A 13,081-nucleotide genomic window follows, 5' to 3' on the forward strand; every position below is an offset into this window, starting at 1 on the left:
ACAAGAGTAATACGTGTTATTGTATGCAGAGACTTTAATGTCTTACAGAACTTTCTGAGGTCTTATTGGAAAGTTCTTATAAAAATAGAGACTTTTAGAGGTGAACTTCCTTGCTTTAGATCAATAATCTGTTTGAAGAAGAGCAAAAAACACATAGCTTTTTAGTTTTGATATGTTTGGAGACTCTTTCAGAAGATGCTATCTTCTAATTTTATGTATTTCCTGAAGTTTTACTATGGTCATCACAAAGTTGTTCATACACGTTTGTGGAGCTGATGACTGGGTATCTCTCTGTGGAGTTGTTAATGAATGGATGAGTTTTCGAAGAAGCACTTGAAACCAGTCCACCTTTAAGTCTATGGCAGTTAAGATCCTAGGAGAACTGCACATTAAATTCAGCACTACAACCTGATTCAGTTTACAAGACTTCTTGCCTACGTGTCACAGAACAACAATATTGTTAACATTCAGTTTACATTATGACAACAAACCTCCTGTTTTTTCTTCCTGTACAGAGCACCAATTAAAAGTTGTTCTCGTAGTTTTCTTTGAGATCGGCAGCTCTTTCTGATGACAACCAGCTTAATTAGAAAAGAAAAAATTAATGAGGAGTTTCATGTAACCAAAATACAATCCAGGATGCCACGTGGCCCGGGATCAGCACTGCGTTGCACTAAAGGAATCATCGTCTAACAACTGATATTATTAACATTAATTCCAGCTTTTACTTATGTTTCAAAGACATTTAAAGTGAATTAAAAGAATAATCCAAAACACAACTTCTTAAAATCCTACTCCTCTGTCCTATTCTCTGAAGCCTAGAGACTTCTCCGGAGTTTCATTCATCACAGTCTTCATTCTCTATCAGTGATGTTTTCTCATTGTTATCTTTCATGCACGGCATCTGTCTGCTTTGTTCTTACTCCTTCACTTCACTTAAAGTTTCAGTTCTTTTTATACTTCCAAGTATGCATCAAATGATTTTATAAACTAACCAGACAGAAGTCTTCTTTAAAGAGGAAAGGTTGGGGGTGGGAGGAAGGCATGGCATGTGCAAATATGATTCTCTTTGACAGGTGAGGTGGGTTAGGGCAGAGGTAGTTCAAGCCTTAGAATATTTGCATATTAAACGATCCTGTCCCTGCCACATTTGTACAGACTAATGGAATTCTGTCGAGAGCATATCCAGTTCTGGAAGTGGGACTGACATCTGTCAGGGGAGGAAGGCATTCATAATTATTTCCATCTTTTACTTACAGACATAATTGCAGTTTTCTAAAGCACAGCTTGGGAAGAAATAAGACAAATAAAAGATAGGAAGAGATATTAATAGGTATCATTTGTTAAGTGATTACACCCTTCTATACAGTGGGGTAAGCACTTCACACCCTAAAACAATGAAACTGTCGGTGTTTGTTCTTCACCCAGTTCGTGAAGGAGGAAACAAATAATCAGTTGAATCAGCTTGTCCCAGAGCACAGAACTACTGAGTGGCGAATTTGTCTTCCGTAATATGGCCTATGACTCCATATTTATAATGTAATGTACAACAAGAGAGTCAGAATATTGTAAATTTGGGAACTGTAAGGGGAAAGCAACTATTGTAAAATATTCACAGCAAAAGTTCAGTGAAGAATAAGCACGTGCTCTTTCTATTGCAGAGCAAGTGTTTGACAGTTTTCGGTGAAATGGAGCAACGCACGAAATGGCAAGTTTCCTTAATCATTACTACTATCCGTCTATCGTATTTTATATTTTTATTTTATTTCATGTTCTGGCTGATTTTGAGGTTAGTTTTATCTTGCTATATTTTATGAACCATTGAAAACTCTCTTAAATTATCTTTGTAATGATGAAGGGGTCATAAAAATTTTTGGCAGTCTTGACAGATCATGTGAGTGAATTTACAGAGCATAATTCAGAAATGTTTACTGTGGTATACTTTCTAAATTTTATGTTTCCCTGGAACCCTTGTGAAAGATGTATTGTGAATCAAGTGACTCAAGAGAAATCTATATAAGACACTTGCTCAGAATTTCCGAGAAAAAGCCACAGGATGTGATTCCCTGTTGGATTAGAAGCTCATGTTATTCATAATCACATATTTGGAGATAATCAGGTCAATTTGTAAGTGACTTTGAATGTGATCCATTGTGTCCGTGGTTTCCTTCAAAGGTTCAGCGAAGCCTGTTTTCTCTGGAGACAATCTAGTCAATATCTGTGACTTGCACGAGCCGGAAATGTGACATTTAGGGAGCCAAGTGCCACGGGAGGCTGACCTCCCGTCTCATTTACACACTGCACAAAGATTAGCGGTCGTAGGAAGGATGACACGAACATGAAAAATCCATCCTCTCCTTTGTAAACTGGACTTGCTCTTCCATCAGCTCAATACAAATTATTTCGGAGCAATTCCCCCTGCAATTACCTGATTAGCAATCCCAATTGCTTCTCCCTGTTTCGGAGACCTTGATTAAATGATATCCCCTTTTGATTACTTTATCAAGTCCAGCTACTATGAATTATTGACAGCTCTGTGTTAAAGGACTGTCTCGTTCCTTTGGCAAGCTGCCAGGCAAATGGGAACGCAGCTGTGTCCTGAGATGGGGGCAAGAGAAATGCCCAACAATGCTGCTGAAAGCTGGCAGACTGTTAGTTGACCCTGAAATTGTGTTGGTGGTTGTTATTGTGTCTGATATCCCTCTGTGTTACCAAAGTCTGCCAGCTGGACAGTGGAGGTAGTCGATCCTCTGAAACAAAACCCTGTCACCTTACAGCCTGTAGGCAGGTGTATTGTGGGTTGTGGCAGAGGTTTGCACATCGGAGGAAAGGAGGTGCTGTAGCCTACTAACTGGGTTCTGACTGCATGGATTGTTCAGAGCCCCTAGGCTTAAACTTGACTTTTCCCTTATCTTCTTGTTGAGCTGAAATCATGTGTAAAGGCTGCTGAACGTGCTGATTTTCATTAAACGGCTCTACACAGCAGGGATGGTTCTTTTTGTAGGCCTGCCTTATAAAGTCAAGGGTGCTTTGACACATGCCCAAAGATGACTTAAACATATTCATCATCACTCTCCACCACGATCTTTAAATATACGTTATTTTAGTTTTAGTTGTTTTCCTTCCTTTTCAAAATGTAAACGCCCCTCTATGTGCCCTTTTTCTATTCTAAAATGGTCCTCCCATCTAAAGACATATAGGCAAAATGTTGGGAAAGAAGGCTTAATGTAAGGATGAATATTATTCAAAAACCTCATTGATGTTTGCCTTTTCCTCACACTTATTCCAACTATATCTTTCCTTTTGTTATGAACTCTATTTTAGAACAGTTTGGGATTTACAGAATTCTTGTGAAGGTAGACAAAGAGTTGTTATATACCCCCACCCTGTTTCTCCTATTATTAATATCTTATATTACTATGAGATATATATCACAATGAATTAACCAAAATTGATAAATTATTACTAAGTACATAGTTTGTTCAGATTTCCTTAGTTTTTATCTACTGCCCTCTTTTTGTAGATTTCACCTAAAAAACTACGTAACATTTAGTCACATGTCTCCTTAGGTTCCTCTTGGCTGTGAGAATTTCTCATACTTTCTTTGTTTTTGATGATCTTGACAGCTTGAGGCATACCATTTATGTGTCTAGTGCAATGTCCTTATGTATAAAGGAAAACTGTGCAGTGGAGAAACCCGATGTCCACCACCTCAAGCCAGATGACCGAGGTCAACATCAGTCGTTATAAATCATGTGGGAGTATGTAGTCTTCCTATGATGTAATGAGAATGGTACTTTAAATATGTGATTTGTTTCCTGATAACCCAATCTAATTGTGGAAAAGAAAAACAGACAAGTCCCCGTTATGAGACCTATTAAATGTGTGACCATTGCTTCTTGGCCTTTTGGCTAAGATCAAGCATAGTATCTGTTCTTATCAGTTTAATAACTGATATGACCTCTATCCAAGGAAAATACATTAAATGGAGATTTGGAGCAGGGAGACAGAATAGAAGTTTGCTCTGTTCATTCCATGCATTGACCCAGTATTGCAATACTTCTTGGAATAGTGGAAAAAAAAAAAAACTAAAACAAAACACCTGACCAGTGTACTTCACAACTGTGAAGTTTGCAAAAAACTCACTTACTAAGAATAAACTAATCTGTGTATAAAAATTTCAAATAATTTATGTAGTTATTCCATCCTCACTATGGTCTTATAAATGTGTATTGGTGGGTTAGAGTCCAGTAATACTTTATTTTGTTATTCAAATTGTTTCAATTTGAGCTCTTCTAGTTGACTCTTGTATCTCTGACATATCCCCATCATTGTGGGTGTTGTTTTCTTTTGGGAGGGAGAATATTTTAACTTCAAAGACTTTTTTTCCTGGGGCTTGGTTGCACAAAAATGTGAATATATTTCACACTACAAACTGTTCATTTAATAAATGGTCAAGATAGTACATTTTGTGTTATATATATTTTCCTGCAATTTTAGAAATGTATATTCATGTCATTGTGCAACCAATCTCCAGAAACATTCTCACTTTGTAAAACTAAACCTCCATATGCATTAAACAGGTCCACCCTTTCCCTCTCTTCAGGCCCTGGAGGCCATCATTCACATTCCTCTTTGTGACTGGTTTCTTTCACTTAGCACAGTGTCCTCAAGGTTCATCTGTGTTGTAATGTGGGTCACAATTTTTGTTTTTGTTAAGGCCGAGTAATGTTCCATTGTATGTGCATAACACATTTTGTTTATCTATTATCCACTGATGCACAATTGGGTTGCTTCTATCGTTTGGCCATTGTGGATGATGTTGCTAAAAATACGAGTGTACAATTTTTTCTTCAAGACCCTGGTTTCCATTGTTTTGGAGATATGCCCACAAGTGGAATTGCCATATCATATGGTAATTCTATTTTTAAATTTTTGAGGAACTGCTGTGTTGTTTTTTTCATAGTGGCTACACCATTTTACATTCCCATCAATAGTGTGTACAAGGGTCTCAATTTCTCCATATCCTTGCCAAACTTATTATATTCTTGGGGTTTTTTTGGTTGTTTCATTTCTTTGATAGTAGCCACATTAATTGAGAGTGAGATAATAATATCTCTTTGTGGTTTTGATTTGCATTTTGGTAATGATTAGTGATGCTGAACATCTTTATGTATGCTTGTTAAACATTTGTATATCTTTTTTGGAGAAATTTCTGTTTTAAGTCCTTTTCCTATTTCAAAATCATGTTATTTGTTTTGTTGTTATTGTTGACCTGTAGAAGTTCTTTATAAATTCTGGATATTAATCACTTATCACATATATAACTTACAAATATTTTCTCCCATTCCATAGATTACCATTTCAGTGTATTGGTTGCATCCTTTCATGCACACACAGTACTTTTCAATTTTGAGGTGGTTCAGTTTACCTATTTTTGTTTTTGTTGCCTGTGTTTTTGGTATCGCATTCAAGAAATCATTGTCCAATTCAATATTGGGAAGCTTTTACTATACCTTTTCTTCTAAGAGTTTTTAGTTTTAACTAGGGTTTACATTTACCTCTTTGAGTTGATTATTGTATATAGTTTATGGTAATAGTCCAACTCTATTCTTTTGCATGTGAACATTCAGTTTGACGACATCACACCATTTGTTAAAAGCGTTCATTTCCGCATTGAATGGTGTTGGCATCCTTTTCGAAAAATATTTGACTTGACTGTATATGTGAGGGCTTATTTCTGGGCTCTCTTTTTTATTCCTTTTGTGTATATGTCTGTCTTTATCCCAGTAACACACTGATTTGATTAACTGCAGCTTTATAATAAGTTCTGAAATTAGGAAGTGTGAGACCTTCAACTGTGTTCTTTTTCAAGATTGTTATGGCTATTTGAGTTCCCTTGATGTTTGGTATGTGTTTTAGGACGGATTTTTCTATTTCTGCAGAAAAAAAAGGGCACTGGGATGTTGATAGGTATTGCATTAAATCTATAAATTACTTACGTAGAATTGTTATCTTAACAGTGTTAAGTCTTCTGATTCATGAACGTGGGATGTCTTTTCATTTATTTGTGTCTTCTTTAATTTCTTTCAGCAAGGTTTTGTAGTTTTCAGTGTAGATAGTTTTTCTCTTTGGTTAAACGTATTCCTGAGTGTTTTACTCTCTTTGATACTATTGTAAATTAAACTGTTTTCTTAATTTCCTTTTGGATTGTTAATTGTTAGTATCTAGAAACATGCTTTATGTGTCCATTAATTTTTAAATATAATTTAACTCACAGCTTCAGAAAACAAGTATTGAATTTTAGGGTCCATTTTGGGACCTAAAGGAAAGTCTTTGGGGTCTGAAGAAAAATCTACAATCTCAGCATTTCGACTTCTGGTGCTTTCTCTCTTGTATGTGACTCATCATCTAATTTAAGTCATTCTTGACTTAAGGATTTTCTCTTCTTACCATCCTGCTCTCACTCCCAGGACAGTGAACACACTTGTCTTTCTTGTAATGGAACAAAGAGAGGCAAAATTAGTTTCGTCTTGTGGGGTGCATGCCCTTAGTGCTAGTGTCATTGCTACTGATAGGGAACCTTTTTCCCATGAGCCAATTAGACTTCCTGTAGATGTTAGGAACGTGGTCTTGGGGTTAGAAAAATCTGGTTTACCCAGCTCCAAAATTTGGTGGCTGTGAAAACTTTCTGATCTCCTTCCTATCATTAAATCTCAGTAGTTGTTTTTTTAAAATGTGTAAATGCTAATGATAACCTTCTAATGCTATGTGCATGAATCAGAGAACACATGTAAAGTGCTTAGCCTAAGAACAAGCATGTAGACTACAATGCATTGTATACATCGCTATCATGTTGGTCTCCTGATGAATTGTCGGATAACACAATGAATTTAATGCTTAACACTGGAGTTTTTCAATTTCACTATTATTGAAATCAATATAAATAAATTCTCATTTCAACTGGCAATGACAGCAGCAGAATGATTTTCCTGGGGAGGGTAATGTGGAGGAAAGGATTTACCCCAGAAGGTAACGACTGCATAGCCATAATTCCTAGTCTTAACTTCCTATTTGAAAGTTGGTTTAGAAAGATTAGTCTGTGGCAAGAGGCCTCAGCAAAGATAGCAGATGTGTATCAGGGGCCCGTGGGCTTGTGGTGGTGCAGAATTCATAATCAACAATGATTAGAAATTCAGATACCAAATTTCACAAACTGGCTCCATTCCAATTCTCCTGCCTGTGAGCCTGAATCCAAATAGTATCATTAAAGGGAAAAGAACAGCAAAACTGTGAAATGTGCAGTATAATGAACTTCCCACATATAGGGCCTCAAAAAAAATCAGCTCTAAGTCAAACAGATAAACGTGTGCAACATGAAATTCTGTCTCCTAGCACTCTGACAGCCACTTGTCCAGAAGTCCTCCTACATCAAATATGCTTGGAATTTTCTTAGCAAATGTGTACCATTTCAGATGAAAATAGTCAAAATGGAAACAAGTGGGTAAAACAGAATTAGAGAAGTGAACAGATGGTATGTAAGTATAATGATGATCCAATTGCACCATATTATAAATGAGCTATCACGGAATCTCAGGGGAGCTTCTGGCCAAACACTTGAACATAATGGAGAGAAGTCCTACTTGTACCTCTCCTCCTTTTTTTTTTCACAAGTGAACAAAAGTGCAAACAAATGAAGCGGCTTGCCAGAACGTGTAACACAGAGTACCTACTCCCACCACACGTATCCTTCCTAAGGTCTCCACTGGAAATTTAAAAAGGACAGTTTGCACGTGGTCAGGCACTGTTTCTGTGGAACTTACATCATCAAGGGCGGGTCATTGGAAGAGCCTGTAGCACAGCAAGAGACCCCAGCACTTCCCCTCTCCTGGTCCCACAGGAAAACCATGCATTGTATCTCCCTCTGTTGCAGTATGGTTTCCTGGCATCTTTTCGAATTTTCTCAAATTGTTGGTGGAAATTGCTTCAAACCACTGTATTATCTCTCTCAGATGTTCTCACTGAAACTGAAATAGATGTGTCATCTGCAATCATTTAACAGTTTTTAAAAGCACTTGTGTTAGAACTGTACAACATAATTTTGCATTCAGTTCAGCCCCTTTCAACAAGGTTGAACCACTAGCGGAGATATTTGCAAGGGTCCAAGGAGTATTTTATTGGTTTGAACACCAAATTAGTTTCAATTCTGTTCAGCAAATATTTCCAGGACATCTACACTCACGTTAGAAGAGAATTTTGCAGAGGGTCTCTACATTCGTGGGGAGCCCTGGCATGCCCACGCACAGAGAAATCTGCGGAACCTGAACAGTTCACACTAACAAAGTGTTAAAAGGAGACGTTAGTGGCTATTTACAGCCAAATCCTTTGTTATAAGAATTGGCACAATTCAAATGCTTAGAATATTCAATGGTGAATTTTGAGGATTACTGTAAGAGAAGGTTTCTCAACCCCCAGAGCCCTGCTGATCTGATGGTTCAGAGATTTGTTGTGGTTGTGAAGGGAGCTATCTGGTGTGTTACAGGGTATTGAGCAGCCTTCTTGGTGTCTACCCACTAGATGTCAGTGGCAACTCCGAACTCTGAGATTTTACAACCAAAAATTTCTCCAGCCTTTTCTGAGGGGCAATATCACCCCTGGTTGATTTGCTGCTGGAAAAGATCAATCCTTTGTCCCCAGCAGTTTTCTACCCAGTGGGAAAAGAAATCGTACACACAGTAAGGGCTTAAGTCGATAGCAGTGCTAAGAGGAAGATGTTCCGGTGATAAGTGAGACAGACAAAACACACTATGAAAGTGAGAAGAGATCCTTAAGTCCACTAATCTGGTTACTTAGTTGGAGGATTTCTGATAGCACCGGCAGAACTGTCATGCTGCCAGTCTGCTAACAGTGACCTCTCCGATGGCAATGAGCGTTGAGAAAAGTAATGGTACGAATGCTGCTTCACAATGTTCTATTTGTTGTATGCTGTATGTTCTCTTCCATTATTCTTGATTCTCTGCCTTTACTCTTTTTTTTTTAAAGATTTTATTTATTTATTTTTAGAGAGGGAAGGGAGGGAGAAAGAGAGAGAGAGAGAGAAACATCAATGTGCGGTTGCTGGGGGCCGTGGCCTGCAACCCAGGCATGTGCCCTGACTGGGAATTGAACCTGTGATGCTTTGGTTCGCAGCCTGCACTCAGTCCACTGAGCTACGCCAGCCAGGGCCTGCCTTTACTCTTTTTTTTCTCAGAAATTCCAAATTGAAAATTCAAGTAAAGTAAATCAGAAATAGTGTATCTGATGCCACCTGGTCTTTGAATGGAAATTAGAGTAAAATGCCTGATACTAAAGGAGACATCTTATGGTAGTCTAAAGTTTGTTTTAAGAAAATAGGAGTAATCTTTGACATTGCTGACTTTACAGCACCATGGTTATGTGTCAGTTACCTACCGAACATTTATTGAGGATTTTTTTGTGGAAGACATTGTTCTCCCCATCCTCCTTGCACTTTGAGAACAGTCTCTCACTTTTAATAAAGGTGAAAACTGCAGGACACTCAATTTCTTGTCTTCCTTAAAAGTAGGTCATATGATAAAATTCCGAGTCCCTGAAAAGGAGACAGCAAGAGTTGGTGGATTTAAATTTTGTGGTAAATATTTGACTCCATGGTGAAAAAGATACTGTTAGAAGTCACTCTACTTCTCTTTGAATATAGTTGTATGAGGATACAATGCCTGGAGCTGTGGCAGCCATCTTGGGTTGATGAGGCTACAGCCAGAGAATGGCAGGAACTCTTTGTGAATGACAGTGGTGAGAAATATACAGCACATGGTCATTGGTGACTTAACTGTGTTGCTAAATTATGAAGTCCTATATCTACCTGCTTTAATATTTCTTGTTAGGGAAGATTATAAATGTCCTTACAGGAAAAAGCTCTTGTAGCAGGATTTTTCTGTGCATCGCAGCCTAAAATTTTCCCATTTATATATGTTGTACTGTATTTAAGATATTATACTAGAAAGTGTGTCAAATTAAAAACCATTTGAACAAACAGAAACAATGACAATCCTGTCCTTAAGAAATGAATTTTAGTGCCCTGGCTGGTGTGGCTCAGTGGACTGAGCACCAGCCTGCAAACCAAAGAAATGAATTTGACATTATTGTGGACATTCTGTTTCTGAAATTCATATTATGTCTTCAGAATAACCCTAACCCTAGAGTGGACACAGATAACATAGCATTTTGTCAACTCTATCTTCCTGTTGTCTGTTATGGGGTTGAATTGTGTCCCCTTCCCATATTGTATGTTGAAGTCCTAATCCCCAGTCCCTGAAAATGTGACTTTATTTGGAGATAGGGTCTACACAGGAAATCAAGTTAAAGTGAAGTCACTAGGATGAGCTCTAGAGCAACGTGACAGGTGTCTTCATAAAAGGGGGAGTTTGAACACAAATCTATGCAGGGAGGGAAGACAATGTGAGGACACATACAGAAAAGACAGCTATCTGCTAGCCAGAGACACACCTGCAACAGATACTCACCTCGCATGGCTGAGAAGAAACCGACCCTCCTGCCCTTTGATTTTGGACGTTGAGCCTCCAACACCCAAACAACACAGCACAGTTATGTCATTTAAGCCACCCTGTTTGTGGTTCTTTGTTGTAGCAACTCTAGCAAACTAATGCGATGTCCAAAACAGAACTCCTATGCTCACGATACCTGCTGCTTTAGCATCTTCCTCGTCCTGGTTAATTCTTCCCATGCCATCCTTCCAAAGCTCTGGCAGAAAACACTGGCGTCATCCTTGATGACTCTACTAATCTACATACAGTCATGTGGCACATTCTTTGGGCTCTACTTTCAAAGCGGTGAGAATCTCTGTTTTTCACGGGCTCTACAGCTACCACCCTGGTCAACGTCACTGTTGTCTTCCTATTGGATGAAAGCACACACCGTAGAGTTGGTCTCCTTTGACCCAGTTGCGGTCTCTTTCTGTCAGGGTTAGTAGACTGATCCTGTTAAAATAGAGGATGGGTCACGTCATGACCCTGTTCAAAACCTCCAATGGCTTTCATCTGACTCCAGTGAAAACCAAAGTTATGGACAGTGCCCTACATGATCTTGTCCTGTTATTTCTCTTACTTGCTCTTATGTTTGCACTTGTCTAAAACCGTCATGGTATGTGAGTTGTTCTTTGAGATTGCCCGGCATTTTGCTTTGAACTTACAATTCTTCTGCTTGAATAATTGTTTCCTTCAGATATTTACCTAGTTCACTTTTTCACCTCCTTCCCATATTTTATTTGAGATCTAATTTTCCTGATGGGATCCTCTCTGACTGTCTATTTAAGTATGTAGTTTTTCCACTCTCCTAAACCCAGACATAACCTATTTTTTCCTACATTATTCTATTTGTTACAATAGGATTTGTTGTTATTTATTATATTAATATATATTTATTTGTTTGCCATTTATTATATTACATGTATTTTAAAATTCATTTTGATTGGTGATTTTTTTCCCTTAGTATATTGCAATCTTTATGAAGGCAGGGAATTTTGTCTACTTTGCTTATTGTGGCATTTCTAATGCCTACTAGAGTGCCTAAGAAATACAGATACAAAGTATTCATGCAACAAACACATGAATAAATAAGATCTCACTTTACCACCATGTATTATAAAGTGAGAAGTTCCAGAACTAGAATCAGCCAAAAGTTTTTATGCTTTGTAGCATGCTACTGTTAGTTTTGCAAATTAAGATTCTTTATAGTATATGAATAATGTCTTAATAAACTAAGTAAATAAATACATGCTTACATTGTGTAAATCTCTGCAATATAATCTCACAGCATGAAATTTCATATAATGCAACTATTAGGGGTTTAGCAAAAATTTAAGAGAGTGAAACCCAAAACACTGTGCTTTATTTCTTTAAATAGGACACTACGTGACTGAATAAATTAGATCAGTGAATGTTAGTGTTCATGTTTTTCCTCTTTATCCAGGGCTTGTTCCTAGAACCATAGGGTTGAAAATTATCTGAAGAGGGGGCTGCATTGCTAAATAGTTTCTGATCTTTCCTGATGCATAATGCAGTCCTAACTTGTATGGCTACATAGTATAGCTTATGTCACTAGCAGGGTGGGAGAGGTACAATAAAATAAAATTGTTTATATATTTAGATTATTATAAGCATGAATGAAATATCTACTTTTTCTTCTATTAATTTCTAGCAAGTGTATTATGTAGACATAGTTAATATAGCAACTGAATCATTTTGTATGAAAGCAGCATAAGCACCCTTTTCATCTATCTTTACCCATGATATACATTTGAGCTCTGCAATGTTAAACCCTGTCAATTACCTGAAGTCAGCCATCAGAGGGGATTTCCTGGGGAATTCTGACCATGGTCATGAACTCAGGTTAATTTACACCAAAGCCATCAAACACAGGTGGTTTTTCAGTCTTTTTTTAAAAAGGATTTCCAGGGTCAGAAAACCTGCAAGGGCCTACCTTCACTCTGGAGTTTAAATCGTGCTTTTAAAACAAACAAACAAAAATCTGTATCTAGCTTAAGTCATTTTTACTGAAGGTAAATTTATTTTCTTTTGTTTAATCCTTAGTGGATATCAGTAAGCCAGGTTACAAGGAAAAAGAAATAAAAGAAAACTTCAAGGTTATACAAAGACATAAAAGCAAAGTTTTAAACTATAGACTTCTGGCAAAAAGAAAATAGCCATGGAGATTCTTATAAGAGATTTTTTATAAAGATTTTATTTATTTATTTTTAGAGAGGGAAGGGAGGGAGATAGAGAGAGAGAGAGAGACATCAATGTGTGGTTGCTGGGGGTCATGGCCTGCAACCCAGGCATGTGCCCTGACTGGGAATTGAACCTGTGACACTTTGGTTCGCAGCCTGAGCTCAATCTACTGAGCTACACCAGCCAGGGCTGAGATTTTGTAATGAAAAATTTTACAACACTTTTTCAAGTTAATCTCTATAGTCATAAAGGAGGGATTCTGAGAGTCTCTCTTCTCTCTTTCTTTCTCTCATATATAATATAAAATATAATATACA

The 13,081-nt window shown here is 37.5% G+C and overlaps 1 non-coding gene across 1 annotated transcript; it reads left to right on the forward strand.

Moving 5' to 3' along the window:
* Positions 1-3,891: 3,891 nt before the first annotated feature.
* LOC114495922 lies at positions 3,892-4,082 on the forward strand. The gene has a single exon (XR_003684577.1). It is a non-coding gene; the product is annotated as a U2 spliceosomal RNA (small nuclear RNA).
* Positions 4,083-13,081: the final 8,999 nt, after the last annotated feature.

The sequence above is a fragment of the Phyllostomus discolor genome, chromosome 4 (assembly GCF_004126475.2).
Source record: "Phyllostomus discolor isolate MPI-MPIP mPhyDis1 chromosome 4, mPhyDis1.pri.v3, whole genome shotgun sequence".
Lineage (NCBI taxonomy): Eukaryota > Metazoa > Chordata > Mammalia > Chiroptera > Phyllostomidae > Phyllostomus > Phyllostomus discolor.